This window comes from Herpailurus yagouaroundi, unplaced genomic scaffold (genome assembly GCF_014898765.1).
Source record: "Herpailurus yagouaroundi ecotype Mexico unplaced genomic scaffold, PumYag 77, whole genome shotgun sequence".
NCBI lineage: Eukaryota > Metazoa > Chordata > Mammalia > Carnivora > Felidae > Herpailurus > Herpailurus yagouaroundi.
In genome coordinates, this window is record NW_024412388.1 from 96,625,846 (window position 1) to 96,639,973 (window position 14,128).

The 14,128-nt window shown below is 48.3% G+C and overlaps 1 long non-coding RNA gene across 5 annotated transcripts in view; it reads right to left on the reverse strand.

The window, feature by feature from the left end:
- Positions 1-14,128, reverse strand: part of LOC121027692 (uncharacterized) — a 145,727-nt gene that overhangs the window by 43,497 nt on the left and 88,102 nt on the right. Inside the window, exon 4 of one of the 5 annotated variants that reach the window (XR_005788871.1) lies at positions 4,845-5,831. The exons of the other annotated variants lie outside the window; for them this stretch is intronic. This is a non-coding gene — a long non-coding RNA (uncharacterized LOC121027692). Of the gene's footprint in view, positions 1-4,844; positions 5,832-14,128 lie in introns of those variants that run through there. 5 annotated transcript variants of the gene reach the window in all.

Here is a 14,128-nt window from a genome sequence, read left to right on the forward strand (position 1 = left end):
GACGGTGCCTGGCCCCCGCTGCGCTCCTCAGAGCTGGGACCAGGACCCCTGGGAATGCTGCTGGAGAGAGATAAGCAAACACTGGAGGCAGTATTTCTCTTTCCTGATTGGGAAAAAAAAAAAAAAAAAAAAAAAAAGCACCTAAGGATAATCTTCCCTCAGTGGAAACAGCACAAAAGCATAAAACCGCAAGTCAGGTAATACGGACTTAGGGCCCAACTCTACCATTTCTGAGCTATATGATCTTAGGCTGGTTCTATCACCTCGGAGAGTCTCAGTTTTCCCCATTGATAAAATGGGGATAATACTTCACAGGGTTCTCCTGAGGATTAAATAAGGCAATCACATGGCATAAAGCCTAGAATATAGTAGGCAGTCAATGAGCATGTTAAAACCCCATTTGGTTCAAAAGAAAGAGAGAGAGAAATAGAGAGAGAGATGATACGGATACAGAGACAGATCAATAGAGAGAAAGATGGTAAAGACACAGAGAGAGACTAGGGTCCAAGAAAGTCCTCCAAAGGAATGTTTGGTTTCTTTTTTTTTTTTTTTTAATGCTTATTTATTTTTGAGAGAGAGACGGAGAGAGAGCACGAGCAGGGGAGAGGCAGAGAGAGAGGGGGACAGAGGGTCCGAATTGGGCTCTGCTCTGACAGCAGAAAGCACAATGTGGGGCTCAAACTTATGAACCACGAGATTACAACCTGATCTAAGGTCAGATGCTTAATCGACTGAGCCATGCAGGTGCCCCAGGAATGTTTGGTCTCTGATAAATGTGGGAAGGGACTTCTCACACTCCCTCTTCTCCTCCCACTGTCTGCCAATATCGAGCCCATTTGGAAATCACAGATGTGGATTCTCCTGTCTACCTCCCCTCCCAAATAAACCCTCCAGCAGCATCAGTATTAACCCTGTCAAGCCGGATAGAGCTCTCCATCATGGCAGGGGACCCCCAGGATGGTGGCCTGCTCCCTCCTGAGAGTCGCTGTGCAACTTCATGGTGCGTCTGTTGGGGCACAAGTGGGCGGCAAGAGACAAAAGCACCAGATGATAAGGGAGGAGAACAGTGGGTCAAAGGTGAGGTCAAGGTGATAGTCAAAGGTCAGGAGTAGGGGTCATCTAAGCAGCCCTTCACAGGGCTCCTACCAGCTAGTCAGCAGCCTTGTCTCCATCATTCTCATCCCGGAAGACAATGAGTGTCCCCCGGGGGCTTGGCAGGTTACCCAGTTCTGCCCCCTTCACTGACACTGTGTCCGGTGGGCTGAAAGCACACACTTGGCCTGCTTCAGGGATGCCTTGGGAGCCTGCTCCCACCGCCACCTTCACTTGGGCCCATCCCTAACACTTACAGAGCCAAGAGCAAGAGAGTTCAATGTTATAAATCGAGCTAACAAACTGTGAGATAGAAAACATACTCTACCCTTGACAAATGCACCGTCATAAGCCTGGAAGGTTTCCATTTAAATTCTCCATCTCCTTGGAGCTCTGCTCTGGCACACAGAGCTGTGGGGAGAGATGACTTCTAGCCCCCAGCCTGATCCCCACCTCTTCCCACCCTGGGTTCTGTCTCACTCTTCAGGGACCCTGCACACACACGTGTACTTCCAGCCCGCATGTCTAAGCTCTGTCCACACCCCCCAGTGACACAGGCCATCTTTAAAGGGTGTGCTGGGATGGACGCCTACACAGACACTAGGACCAGCTTAGGGCCATTTGAGCAGGGAATTGCAAGTTCCTGGTTACCTGAATTATGGGGTAGAGAGGGGGTCACAGGCCTTGGATGGGCATATTCTCTTGGCCCCAAGGATACCTTGCCCTTTGGGGAGGGTTATGGCTGGAAGAGGGCCAGAGTGGGACCCTCTGAAGTGCAGGGTCTAGAGCAGAGGCCCATCTTGCTCAAAACATCCTGTACCTTCATCAGCATCATGACGCATACCAAACAGCGGGCCCATTCCCCCCAAAGGCAATGTAAGAGAACATCTCCCTTGGGTTTGCTCCCCGCCTGGGCTCTCACCGCAGCCTCCCAGCCACGCTCCTGCCAGCTCCAGCCAGACTCTCTGAGTCCAAAGCTCCTTTGGGAAGAGACTGCAGGGGCGGAGAAAGGGAGAGCCAGGCTGGAGACTGAGGCAGCTGGAGCAGAGCTAGGACTCCTGGGGCAGGTCCCATTGTTAAGCAGGCCCCCCACCAGATTTAATGGAGCGTTTCTGCTGTGCTTTTCACAGTGTTGTGGCTCTTAATAGGCTCCCCCAGCAAGCCACCCTGGGCCCACGCTGTCTCTGAGCAGCTGCTGTGCTGAGCGAGGGAGCGGGCGGCTCTCCTTTGCAGACCACGTGCCTGTCGCCTTCTCAGGAAGCCATCACAGCACATCCTGGAACAGGCTCCCAAGGAGGCATCACAGTTTAGTGCAATTCGTCAACTTCACAGCTGCTGCTTGGGAGGGTGCGGGTCTGGGAAAGCAAGCACCAAGCCGCTCAGGGTTCAGGAATGGGGAGCATTCCCAGGCCCCAGAAAGAGTGGGCAAGGCTCTAGAAAGACTCAGACTTCACCTCCAGCCTGTCAAAGGCCAGGGGCTTCCCCAGAGGTGGTCGGCCTCGGCCCTCTCCTGGCCCCAATGACACTGGGAGCCTGGAAAGTTGGGGAGAGAGTGGATTTGGGGCTGCCTGCATCATCCACTGGGTGTACGATCTACGGCAAGTTACATCACACCTCTAAGCCTCTGTTTGTCTATCTGTAAAATGGAAGTGTAAGTAATTCTTACTCCCAGGCCTGATAGTCAACTCCGGCTGTGCCAGTCAGTAAAATATTGAAATACTTACTTAGTAAAGAGGAGTAGTTCTCAAAGGGTGGTTTCTATACCAGCAGCATCAGCATTGCCTGGTCACTTGTTAGAATGCAGGTTCCTGGGCTCCACCTCAGACCTACTGAATCAGGAACTCCAGAGATGGGGCCTGGTAATCTGTTTTAACAAGCCTTCCAGGTGAGGGGCACCTGGGCGGCTCAGTCAGTTAAACATCCGACTCTTGGTTTGACTCAGGTCATGATCTCATGATTCATGAGTTCCAGCCCCGCATCTGGCTCTACGCTGTTGTGCAGAGCCTGCGTGGGACTCTTTCTTTCTCTCTCTCTCTTCCCCTCTCCCACCCCTCTCTTCCTCTCTCTCTCTCTCTCTCTCTCTCTCTCTCTCTGAGAATAAATAAACTTACCAAATAATAATAATAATAATAATAAGACTTCCAGGTGATTCTAAGGCAGACTAAAGTTTGAGAGCCCCTGATCAAGCCTCCCCCACCTCTGTCCCAACTTTCTCCCCACCATGATCTTCACCCCTTCCCAGGACTGTCCAGACCTCTGCCCAGTCCGGCAACCACAGGGTCAGCACTTAGCACACAGGGGCCTCCAGGCTCCTGTTCCAGCTTCTTCCATTCTGTTTGGGCAATGCCCATGTCATATTAGTTTTTGAATATTTTTCATAACGGCCCTACCAAAAGGTTGTTGTAAAGACTGGGTAAGCGATATCTGTACAGCACTTAGCAGAGCACCTGCCGTGCAGAAAGCACTCGACTGCCAGAAGACGCCCTGATGTTATTCTGAGGACCCTCTGTTAGTCTTTGCAACCTTAGTACACAGCTCTGTCCTGAGCCAACTCCCTTTTCATGTCTTTCTTCTCTCCCTCTGCAGTGAAGAAGCAGCCCACTGCTGACTCCCAGGGGTCACCAGCACTCCCCTGGTCCCAACCCACCTGGGATCAGTACAGAACCTCTGCTTGCCAACCCATGTACCCCATTCCTAAGGAAAGTATGCAGCCTTGAAAAGCCTCTCCCCTAACTCCCGGCAACCACTGATCTTTTCACTGTCTCCATAGCTTTGCCTTTTCCAGAATGTCATATAGTTGGAATCATACAGTACGCAGCCTTTTCAGATTGGCTTCTTTCACTTAGTAATGTGCATTTCAGTTTCCTCCGTGTCCTCTCACAGCTCGATAGCTCATTTCTTTTCAGCGCTGAATAACATTCCTTTGCCTGGATGTGCCGCAGTTTTTGTGTCCATTCACCTACTGAAAGACATCTTGGCTGCGAGTTTTTGGCAATTGTTAATAGAGCTGCTATAAACATCCACGTGCAGGTTTTTGTACGGACATGAGTTTTCAATTTTGGGGGGCACAGACCAAGGAGCACGATTGCTGGATCGCATGGTAAGAGTATGTTTAGTTTTGTAAGTTCTTTCAAACTATCTTCTGAAGTGGCTGCAGCATTTTGCATTCCCACCAGCAATGAGTAAGAGGTCCCACTGTGCCCCACGCTCACCAGCACTTGGTGTTGTCAGTGTTCCCGAGCTGACGCTTCTACCAGGTGCGTAGTTGTATCTCATTGTGGTTTTAATTTGCATTTCCCTGATGACAGGAGATGTGGAGCATCTTTCATAAGCTTATTTGTTTCCTATGTCTTTTACCTGTTTCTTAATCAGGTTGTTCATTTTCTGACTGTTGAGTTTTAAGAGTTCTTTGTGTATTTTATTATTTTTTCTTTTTTTTTAACGTTTTATTTGTTTTTGAAACAGAGAAAGACAGAGCATGAGTGGGAGGAGGGGCAGAGAGAGAGGGAGACACAGAATCGGAAGCAGGCTCCAGGCTCTGAGCTGTCAGCACAGAACCAAACGTGGGGCTCGAACTCACAAACTGTGAGATCATGACCTGAGCCGAAGTTGAACGCTTAACCAACTAAGCCACCCAGGCGCCCCTAGAGTTCTTTGTATATTTTAAATAGCAGTCCTTATCAAGTCTGTCTTTGGCAAATATTTTTCCACCAGTCTGTGGCTTGTTTTCTCATTCTCTTGATGTCAGTTTATGGTTTTTTGGTTCTGTTTTGTTTCAGTAACAAAGAGACAAAGCGTAAAATTAGTAAACATTTAGGGAAAGGTGAGTGTTACAAGATCTCTCAAACAGCCCATAGTGAAAGTTCTCCTGAGGCCCAGGGATACAGGCCAGATGGTTCTAACATGTCCCGTGGCTCCTGTCCCTTATGTCCACTCATCGCCAATGACAAAGCTGTGTCCTTAGATAAGGAACTCCCCAGCCAATCTTCCCCAGAACAATTTTCTGCTTCAATAGACAGATAATCAGTGCTTCTTAACCCCTTTAAATGCCACTGACCTCGTTGAGAATCTGACCAAGGCTCCAGGCCTCTCTCCAGGAAAGTGCACAAACACAGAAGCACACACACAACATGCCAGCTCAGGGGTTCACAGACCTCTGAAGCCCACACAATGCTCAGTGACCTCATGTTAAGAGGTTCTGCTGGCCAGGGAGAACAGAAAGACCTGAGATGTTAAGAATAGTCAAGATGTCAGGGCACCAAGGAGCAAAGTAAAGTCATTTTCGTTTTCAAGCAAACCCCAAGCTCACAGTCCCAATCTTCAGAGCCCCCTAGGCTCTTTCCTTGCCAGTGTCTCGCTCTTTGGAGATCTGGCAAAGAACTGAAGAAGTAATGGTGGCCATAGCTTGGAGAGGTCGTCTACCCCTGGTCACACTGACCTCATGTAACTCTGACCCAAAGCAAATGAGCTGTCTACCCCCCTGCCACCTCTGGTGGCAGTCCTACTCTAGCTGCAGCGACACCGCCCCCATGGTGGTGTCTCCCCTTCACCCCACAAGGCCTTCTAGCTGCTCAGCTGGTGGTCCAGCTGCATGGGGTCTTTGTGGCTTACGGAGGAGGAGGGCTGGGAGCAGGGTGAGGCCAGTGGGGCATTGAGGGTACAAAGTTTAAGAGACTACTCACTCTTAGGACCCTGCAGAGAAGTTCATACGAAGACATCTGGCCACCAGCCCTTCCTGCCTATGGAAACAGGTGGCTGTCAGGAGAATGGAAAACTTATGGCCCAGCTATAATGAGTTGGTTCCCTCCCTGGCATTTCACCAGCTTCAGGCCCACTTTTGGTGACCTTTGAGAGGGAGGGAGGGAGGGTCAGCTCCCCCAAGGAAGAGAGAGCAGGGACCCTTGTTAACAGACACTGGAGGGGCCCAGAACTACAAGGAAAAGGTCTTTCTCTGAGCCCCTGCCTGGGACCAGTGAATGTGCAGTCTTATCTGCAGTGGAGAAATGGAGGCACCGTGCCTTTGTGGGAGCTAAGGGTGGGCACTAGGTTCTGCCCCTCACACAGGGGCGCCTTCCCTGGGAGAGTTTCTCCCAGCACCATTCGCCCACATGCAGCCTCCATGAGCTCACCCAAGCCCTTGTGAAGCATTCACACATATTTGTCTCTAGAAATAGATCACACTGCCCTGCAAACCCAAGTTCTTCCCCTGACTCTTCCCCTGCTTCCCCCTCCCCCAGTCTGTCAGATGCCTAAGGCTTCCCCAGGCTGCCTGGGACTAGGAAATGCCAGCCTATTGCTGGGGAGGTGGGGGGCACCCACCTCACCTTCTTCCCTCTGGCTGTAGTAGCTGAGGAGAGGAGTGAGGTGTTGAAGACAGTAACTGAGAATGGCAGGAGGTGGGGACCATCAACAGCTACTCTGAGGTGTGAAGCTGGTGAACTCCTGCAAGGTCAATAGGATGTGCAATTTGTCCTTAATCTCCTTTCAGAAGTGGGAGTCTTCATCCGCCGGATCCCCCCAGTCCAGGCAATCCAGAAGGCAGCAAGCCCTCAACACAGGGTGAAGCTTCCCCCTTCCCACACCACACACCCCTTGGTGCTTTTCACCATCACCCCGTCACCCAGACTTCATCCCACCTGCCTGTCTCCACTACTGTGTCAGACCTGGAAAAGCGGAGACCACTGAAGGAGGTAGGAGATACATACACAGAGGACATGCTAGAAGTTGAAGGTTTTCCCTAGCCCTCACTACTCAGGGAAGATGATTTCCAGGGTTAGGAGGATAAAGGCAATGAGCCTATAAAAGAGTTGTCCTAGAGAGAATGGTGAGACTATAAATGATGTGATGTCTTCATAACAAGAATCACGTGTCATGCCACTGAAGGCTTCTGGAAAACAGGACAGAAGTCTGGAAAGTCAGCCATGTGGCTTCACGACACAACGCCACTCCCACCTCACTCTGAGACACCACACAAGACATTTTTCCTTCCTGGGCCTCGGGCTCATGGTGTAAATGTGTATTGAGCATCTTCATTATGCCAGGCACTGGGATAAGTATTGGAGATCCAACAAATGACAGCACTTATTACATGCTTTTTACGTATGGGTGCTATTTTAAGCACTTTGCATATACTATCTCATTTAATTCTCACACTGAACTATGAGGTAGACACTGTTATTAGCCTCATCTTACAGATGAGGACACTGAGGTAAAGAGAAATTAAACAACTTGCTCATGGTCACTAGTGTAACAGAATTTGAACCCAGACAGTCTGATCCCAGACCATGCTCTTTTTTTTTTCTTTTAATCTGGATGGCTAGTTTTGTTTTGTTTTGTTTTGTTTTGTTTTGTTTTGTTTTAATTTACATCCAAATTAGCATATAGTGCAACAATGATTTCAGGAGTAGATTCCTTAGTGCCTCTTACCCACTTAGCCCATCCCCCCTCCCACAACCCCTCCAGGAACCCTCAGTTTGTTCTCCATATTTATGAGTCTCTTATGTTTTGTCCCCCTCCCTGTTCCCATATTATTTTTGTTTCCCTTCCCTTATGTTCATCTGTTTTTCCTCTTAAAGTCCTCATATGAGTGAAGTCATATGATTTTTGTCTTTCTCTGACTGACTGATTTTGCTTAGCATAATACCCTCCAGTTCCATCCACGTAGTTGCAAATGGCAAGATTTCGTTCTTTTTGATTGCTGAGTAATACTCCATTGTGTGTGTGTGTATAGATATAGATATAGATGATATAGATATAGATATAGATATAGATATAGATATAGATATAGATATAGATATAGATACCACATCTTCTTTATCCATTCATCCATCAATGGACATTTGGGCTCTTTCCATACTTTGGCTATTGTTGATAGTGATGCTATAAACACGGGGCTGCATGTGTCCCTTCGAAACAGCACACCCGTATCCCTTGGATAAATGCCTAGTAGTGCCATTGCTGGGTCATAGGGTAGTTCTATTTTTAGTTTTTTGAGGAACCTCCGTACCGTTTCCCAGAGTGGCTGCACCAGCTTGCCTTCCCACCAGACCATGCTCTTGTAACTACTACTGTATACTCCCTCTCGAGATAAAACAGATACATCCCCTGCTTCATGAACCTCACAGTCTAATGTGAAATATGGCCCATGGGAAAATCTGGTCCACTGCCTGTTTTTAGAAATAAAGTTTTTTTGGAACACAACCACGTTCATTTGTTTGCCTGTTATGTCTGCTTTCACACTGCAATGGCACCCCAGGGGCAGAAATGAGTGGCTGTCTCACAAAACTTAAAATAGTTGCTATACAGTCCTTTACAGAAAAAGTCTGCCAACTCCTGGTCTAATGAAATAGAACTTTCTTGCCTTTCCTTGGGACATGAGAAGGACACACAGAGGTAATAGTAGGGAAAATACTTTGAGCTCTTCAGTCTAAGATATGAACAACACACATTGGTATATCAGAGTATATCCAGCCTGTCATCCAGCTACTACTCCATCTCCAGAACAATCAGCCAGAATGATGTGGGAGCAGTCTGCTCCCAGTTGTCCCACTGCCACTCGATGTCCTGGGCCCAGAGGATACAGGTGGGGCACCAAGTGGCAAGAGTCATAGCTAGTTACAGTTAGAAGATCCGCATAAAAGGAAGGAAGAGACACATTCTCCGGGGCCCAGACAACGCAAGCAGCATGGGAGAAGTCTCTGCCTTCACCCAGAGGGGTTGCTTACTGATCCATCTAATCATTCTATATTTATTAAGCACCCACTATATACCAGGCCCCAGGATGGGTGCTGTGCTCATAAGGAGTCCCACTATGGATACGAGTCAGACAAAATCACACACTGGACAAGGATTAGACAAAAACCACCATACTGTCCCTTCTAATTCTAGGATGCTTTACTTCCATATTCTCCACTGCAAGGAAGGCCTCCATACTTGGGTCTTCAGTGGTGCACAGGAGAGAATCAAATCTGAAGAAAGCTACTCCGCTAATTTTCTTCCTTCCAGTTTTTTCTTAATTGTACCCCATTCTATTGCAGAGTAGCTTGCTCAGCAAATAGCAATAAATATGGAAATACATGCATACATACATATATATGTATATATATATATATATATATATATATATTATAAGCCCAAGTTCTTTTATTTAGCCTTGATTAAATGGCACCTAATGAATAAATCATTAAATAAAGAAGTTATTGATACAAGTGCTCTGTGGATGCAAACCCAGGGTTAGCATGGGCCTGTGCTTACATGAAGAAGGTTAGAAAATGTTTACATATCAGACACAAAATTTAGGTTAAATCCATACTTTTCTGTATCTTGTCACTAGAAAGTTGAGTTTCCATCTCAGTCTCTTTATGGAAAAAGAAGAAAAGCGTTTTCTATAACATGGAATGGTTTGAGTCCTAAGGACAGTCGATGCATCATCACGAGCCCGTTAAAGTTTGCTGAAGGAGACAACATGTGTTGCAACGTTTGCTGTAGAAAATTGCTCACTTAAAGTTGCTAAGCCGTGTTTATCAAAGGAGGTTGACTTTCCTCGCCAGCCTCGCTATAATTAATCCACCGACTATGACCTCACTGGTCTTGTTATAATTCAGCCAGTGAAAAAGACTCGGTAGAGCCGCTCAAAATTAGGAACAGGACTAAAGGCATTACATTCTGCAAAAAGAAGGAAAAAAAGGGGGGGTGGTATTTTGAAAGTGAAATGAACAAGTGGTTCTAACAGATTAACTTCAAAACAGCATGCAGAATCTGAATTTTCCACAACAGGTGAATTCTCGTGTAAGGAGGCTTAATGAGACTCTGCCTGAAGATTTTTTTCCCTCTCTAATGCCAGCACATGAGCACCTCTTCAGGTCACCGCCTGAGGCTCAGCCACTGCTCAGTCCTACTTCCCTCCGAGTCTGAAGCAAATAGAGAGAGTGCATCTTCTCCACCAGCCACTAGTCAGAGCCCCCCACGCCCCCTACCTTCCCTGCAGCTCAACTTCATGGGAAGACGCTAGGAAGGCTGGCAGGGAGGCTGCTGCCTGGGGAGCTCAGGAGGACTCCAGCTGTGCTCCCGCCCCAGCCCAGAGCCTCCCCGAGCCAGAGACCTGCCACTGGAGAAGCAACTTGCTTTTTAATGCATCTTCTCCTCCCAATCAGGATCAGAGAAGTGATGCTGTTGACGAGAGCTTTTGGGGTTAGACACAAACACTGACGGAATGACCGTTGGAAAAAGACAGATATGGTGTCATGCTCGTGTCTCTCAGGGGAGCTGGCTAGATGGCCGCAGCAGGGCTGGCTGAAAACCATGCGGTAGTATCCATTCCGGCCTCCCAGGTCAGGCATATCCAGACTGGAAGGGGTGGCTGTTCTCCTCGAAACACCCTGCACACGTCCCAAGAAGCAGCTTCTAGGTTCTAGTGGAACATATGGCTTGTGCAGCTCCTGGAGGAGACTCACAGTGGGGCTAGGTTTGGAATGATCAATTGCTCGACTGAAAATAGTGTAAACTGTTCTTAATTTCTGCGCTAAGCTAAACTAAGAACCAGACAGGTACCAAAGAAGTATCGAATCCTCACAGACTCTCAGGCACTGAAGACATCCAGACCACCCCCACCCCCCCGCCAGGGCAGTCAACCACCCTCCCTCCCCACAGTGAGAATGGCCAACGCAAGACGAAAACCTCCAGGGAGGCAACGTCTACCTCATTCTCCTTGTCCTTCCCTTCCTTTCCATGTTTGGCCTTCTCAGCTTCTTCTTCCCTCCTTTTCTTCCTCTCCCCTCACCCCTTCTCCCCTTCCTTCGCCCCAACATCCACCCCTCCCCCTCCCCATTTCCTTTTCCCCCCGGCAACCTCTACCTGTTGACTGACCCTGGCATCCTCTATCTGTTGGCCTGAGGCCTCACATGCTCACAGAAAAGAGTTTCTCGCAAACTCAGAAGACAGACATGCTAATGAGAAGGGCCAACACCATGAGGGATCCCAGGACAGAACTAGGGGCTCATTTTTCTCAGCCTGACCTGGAGGACAAGATTGTATTGTATCCTGTTGTGAAGGCTGCAAGGGGCAGTGTCAAGGACATAGTCCCTAAGTCAGAGAGACTGGGGTCCGAATGCTGGCTCTAATAATTTCTAGCTCTGTGATCCTCCCTGTGCCTCAGTTTCTTCATCTGTAAGAGTGGGAAGATTAATACCTATCTCAGAGCTGTTGTAAGGATTCAAAGAAGTAATGTAAAGTATGTGCCCCATGACAGGTGATCAATAAAGTGAGTCCTATCCCTTTTCCTTTCCTCTCCTTTATGTAAGTCAGGACTATGTCTCCCTGATTATTCATGACTTTCTTGCAAGATCAGTTCAGGAGACTGTCCGGACCCATCCATATTATATACTTCACTACACCCTCCCAGATTGTAGGACGAGTCAACATCTGCAGACTGTTCCATGTCTTCTATCAGGCACCTGCTGGGCCAGGTCAGAAGACCATGGTTAAGAGTCAAGCAAGATCAGCCTCTGAGAGCAGCCATATATGAAAGGAACAGGGTTCTAGGTGGCTCATGTGGTCAACAAGGTCCCCAGGAGCCTGTTGACAATGGATTCAATTTCACCTCCCTTTTTTAGCCCTGGAGTGCTCAGCCCTCAAGCAGCTGATGCCGAGACAGCTGGTTCACATCATGTCCCCCTGTGTTGGCTACTTCCTCCCAGAGCCTGTTTAGAGATGGGCTTGCTCCTCTGAGCATGGTAGTCAATCAGGACTTCCCTCTCTGCACAGAATTCCACCCCTGATACCAGGCATGCACACCTCCATGCAGTCAGACCACTGGATATTTTCTAAGGGTCTCCCCCTGGGCCCCTCTCCATCCTCAAGAAGAGGCAGGGCTATATAGAGTCTGGGGGGAAATACATAGCTGTGCACTCAAAGGGTTTTCTAGAATAAAAGCCATGATAATAGCCAGTAACATTAGTATAACACTTCGAAGTTTCTGCAGAACTTTTATCCATTTACACCCTGTCAAAAAGCACACTAACTGCTATAATGAATGATCCAAAATTTCAGTGGCTTTAACATCATAAAAGTATTTCTTGTTCTCACTACAGTTGCATGCAGGGGCAGAAAGGAGGGGAAACTCCATCTTGCATAGACACTGGGGAACCAGCCTCCTTTCATTCTATGGCACTGCCCTCCCCTAGAGCCTCCAGGTCCTCCAGTTCTAGAGCTGAGACAAGGAAAGAGAGAGTATGCGAGATCCTGTAGGAGGTTTCTATGGGCCCAGCCTGCACGTGGGCAGGGTTCCACCCTCACTCAGGGCCAGATCTCAGTCAACATGGTCCATATACTTCAGGGGAGGAAAGGAGACAGGACTTGGTAAACAGCACACCGTCTTTGCTATAAAACCATGAGACAGGTAGTGTTTTTCCGCACAGCAGACACTAAGGCTCAGAATGGTTGACATGACCAATACCATGGTCAGTAAGTGGACAGAGCAGGATCCGAACTCAAATCTTCCAGCTCCAGTCCATCCTTCATCTCCCTCCTGTGGATACATGTTGCTGAGCAAGCTCCAGAGTCTTAAGTATAACCCAGGTGCTGCCCATGCCACCTCCTTTTCTCCTTACCTCCAGGTATTTGAAAGCCAGAGAGGTATTACTACATGACTCTTTCCCACTAACTCCCAACCAACCCCTTCTCCTTGCACACCACCAGCGTCAGATCAAGCCCTCGTCTTTGAGCCCTTTCAAACTCAGCCAGGACAATGAAGGCATTTAATAAGCACGTTTACATTTTTGGCCCTGACTCAGGAAACATGGCCCTTGACTTGAAAGAGCTCACAGCCTAATGAGAAAGACAGGAATGCAGGAAACCACTGTAACCAGACTTGATCAGACAACAGCAGAGGTCTCTACAAAGTGCTACAGGAACACAGAGGAGCGAGAGATTGATTTTCTCAGGCTCTCAGAGCCAGTCACAGAGAGCAAGCAATGTTCGTGCTGAGCCATGAGTCAGGAATATCTTAGCAGACAAGGCGGATGAGGCACCGAGGTCAGAAAGGAGCACGTGCACAGACATGAACAGGGAAATGAGATGTTTGGGCAAGTCCCCCATAGAAGAGAGGGAGAATTCCATAAAGGATTCTCGGAGATCTGGGATCTCAGATTCTGGGGCTCAGTAAGGTATTCTGTTGCAGAAGATCTCCCCACACCCTCTGACCAAAGGGCAGGGTTCCCATGTCCTCAAGACTGTTACTTACCTAGAGTGCAACGAGACATTGCTTACACAACACTTTGCTATTCAGAGGCCATTAAACATTATCTCACCGCACTCATCGTTTTGCCAATGAGGAAAGCAAATCTCTGAAAAAGTTCAGCCTCTCCGCTGTTAAGCAGCAGGACTAAAATGCAAGCCCAGATCCTGTGCTCTAAACCCAGGTATTTCTACCTGAGTCAGTAGATGGGGAGGGGTGCCCTGGGAAGGGGCGCCGCAGGGCCTTTCCAGTGTCTCTATCAGAGTCTTTTCTAAAATGAATGGAAGTGGAGGGGCGCCTGGGTGGCTCAGGCAGTTAAGTGTCCAACTTCAGCTCAGGTCATGACCTCACGGTTCATGAGTTCAAGCCCCTCCTCTGGCCCCACACTGCCAGTGCGGAGCCTGTTTGGGATTGTCGTTCTCTCCTCTCTCTCTCTGCCCCTCCCCTACTCGTGCTTTCTCTCTTTCAAAATAAGTAAATAAACTTCTTGTAAACTTTTTGTTTTTTTTTTTGAGAGACAGAGGGCAAGCAGGGGAGGGGCAGAGAGAGAGGAAGACACAGAATCCTAAGCAAGCTCCAGGCTCTGAGCTGTCAGCACAGAGCCCGATGTGGGGCCGGAACCCACGAACACGAGATCATGACCTGAGCCGAAGTCGGACACTCAACCGACTGAGTCATCCAGGGGCCCCGATAAATAAACTTAAAAATAAATAAATAAATAAATAAATAAATAAATAAATAAATAAAAGGAAATGGATAACAACACCAATTCTTTTTCCTTCCCATCCTCACACATGGAGCTGA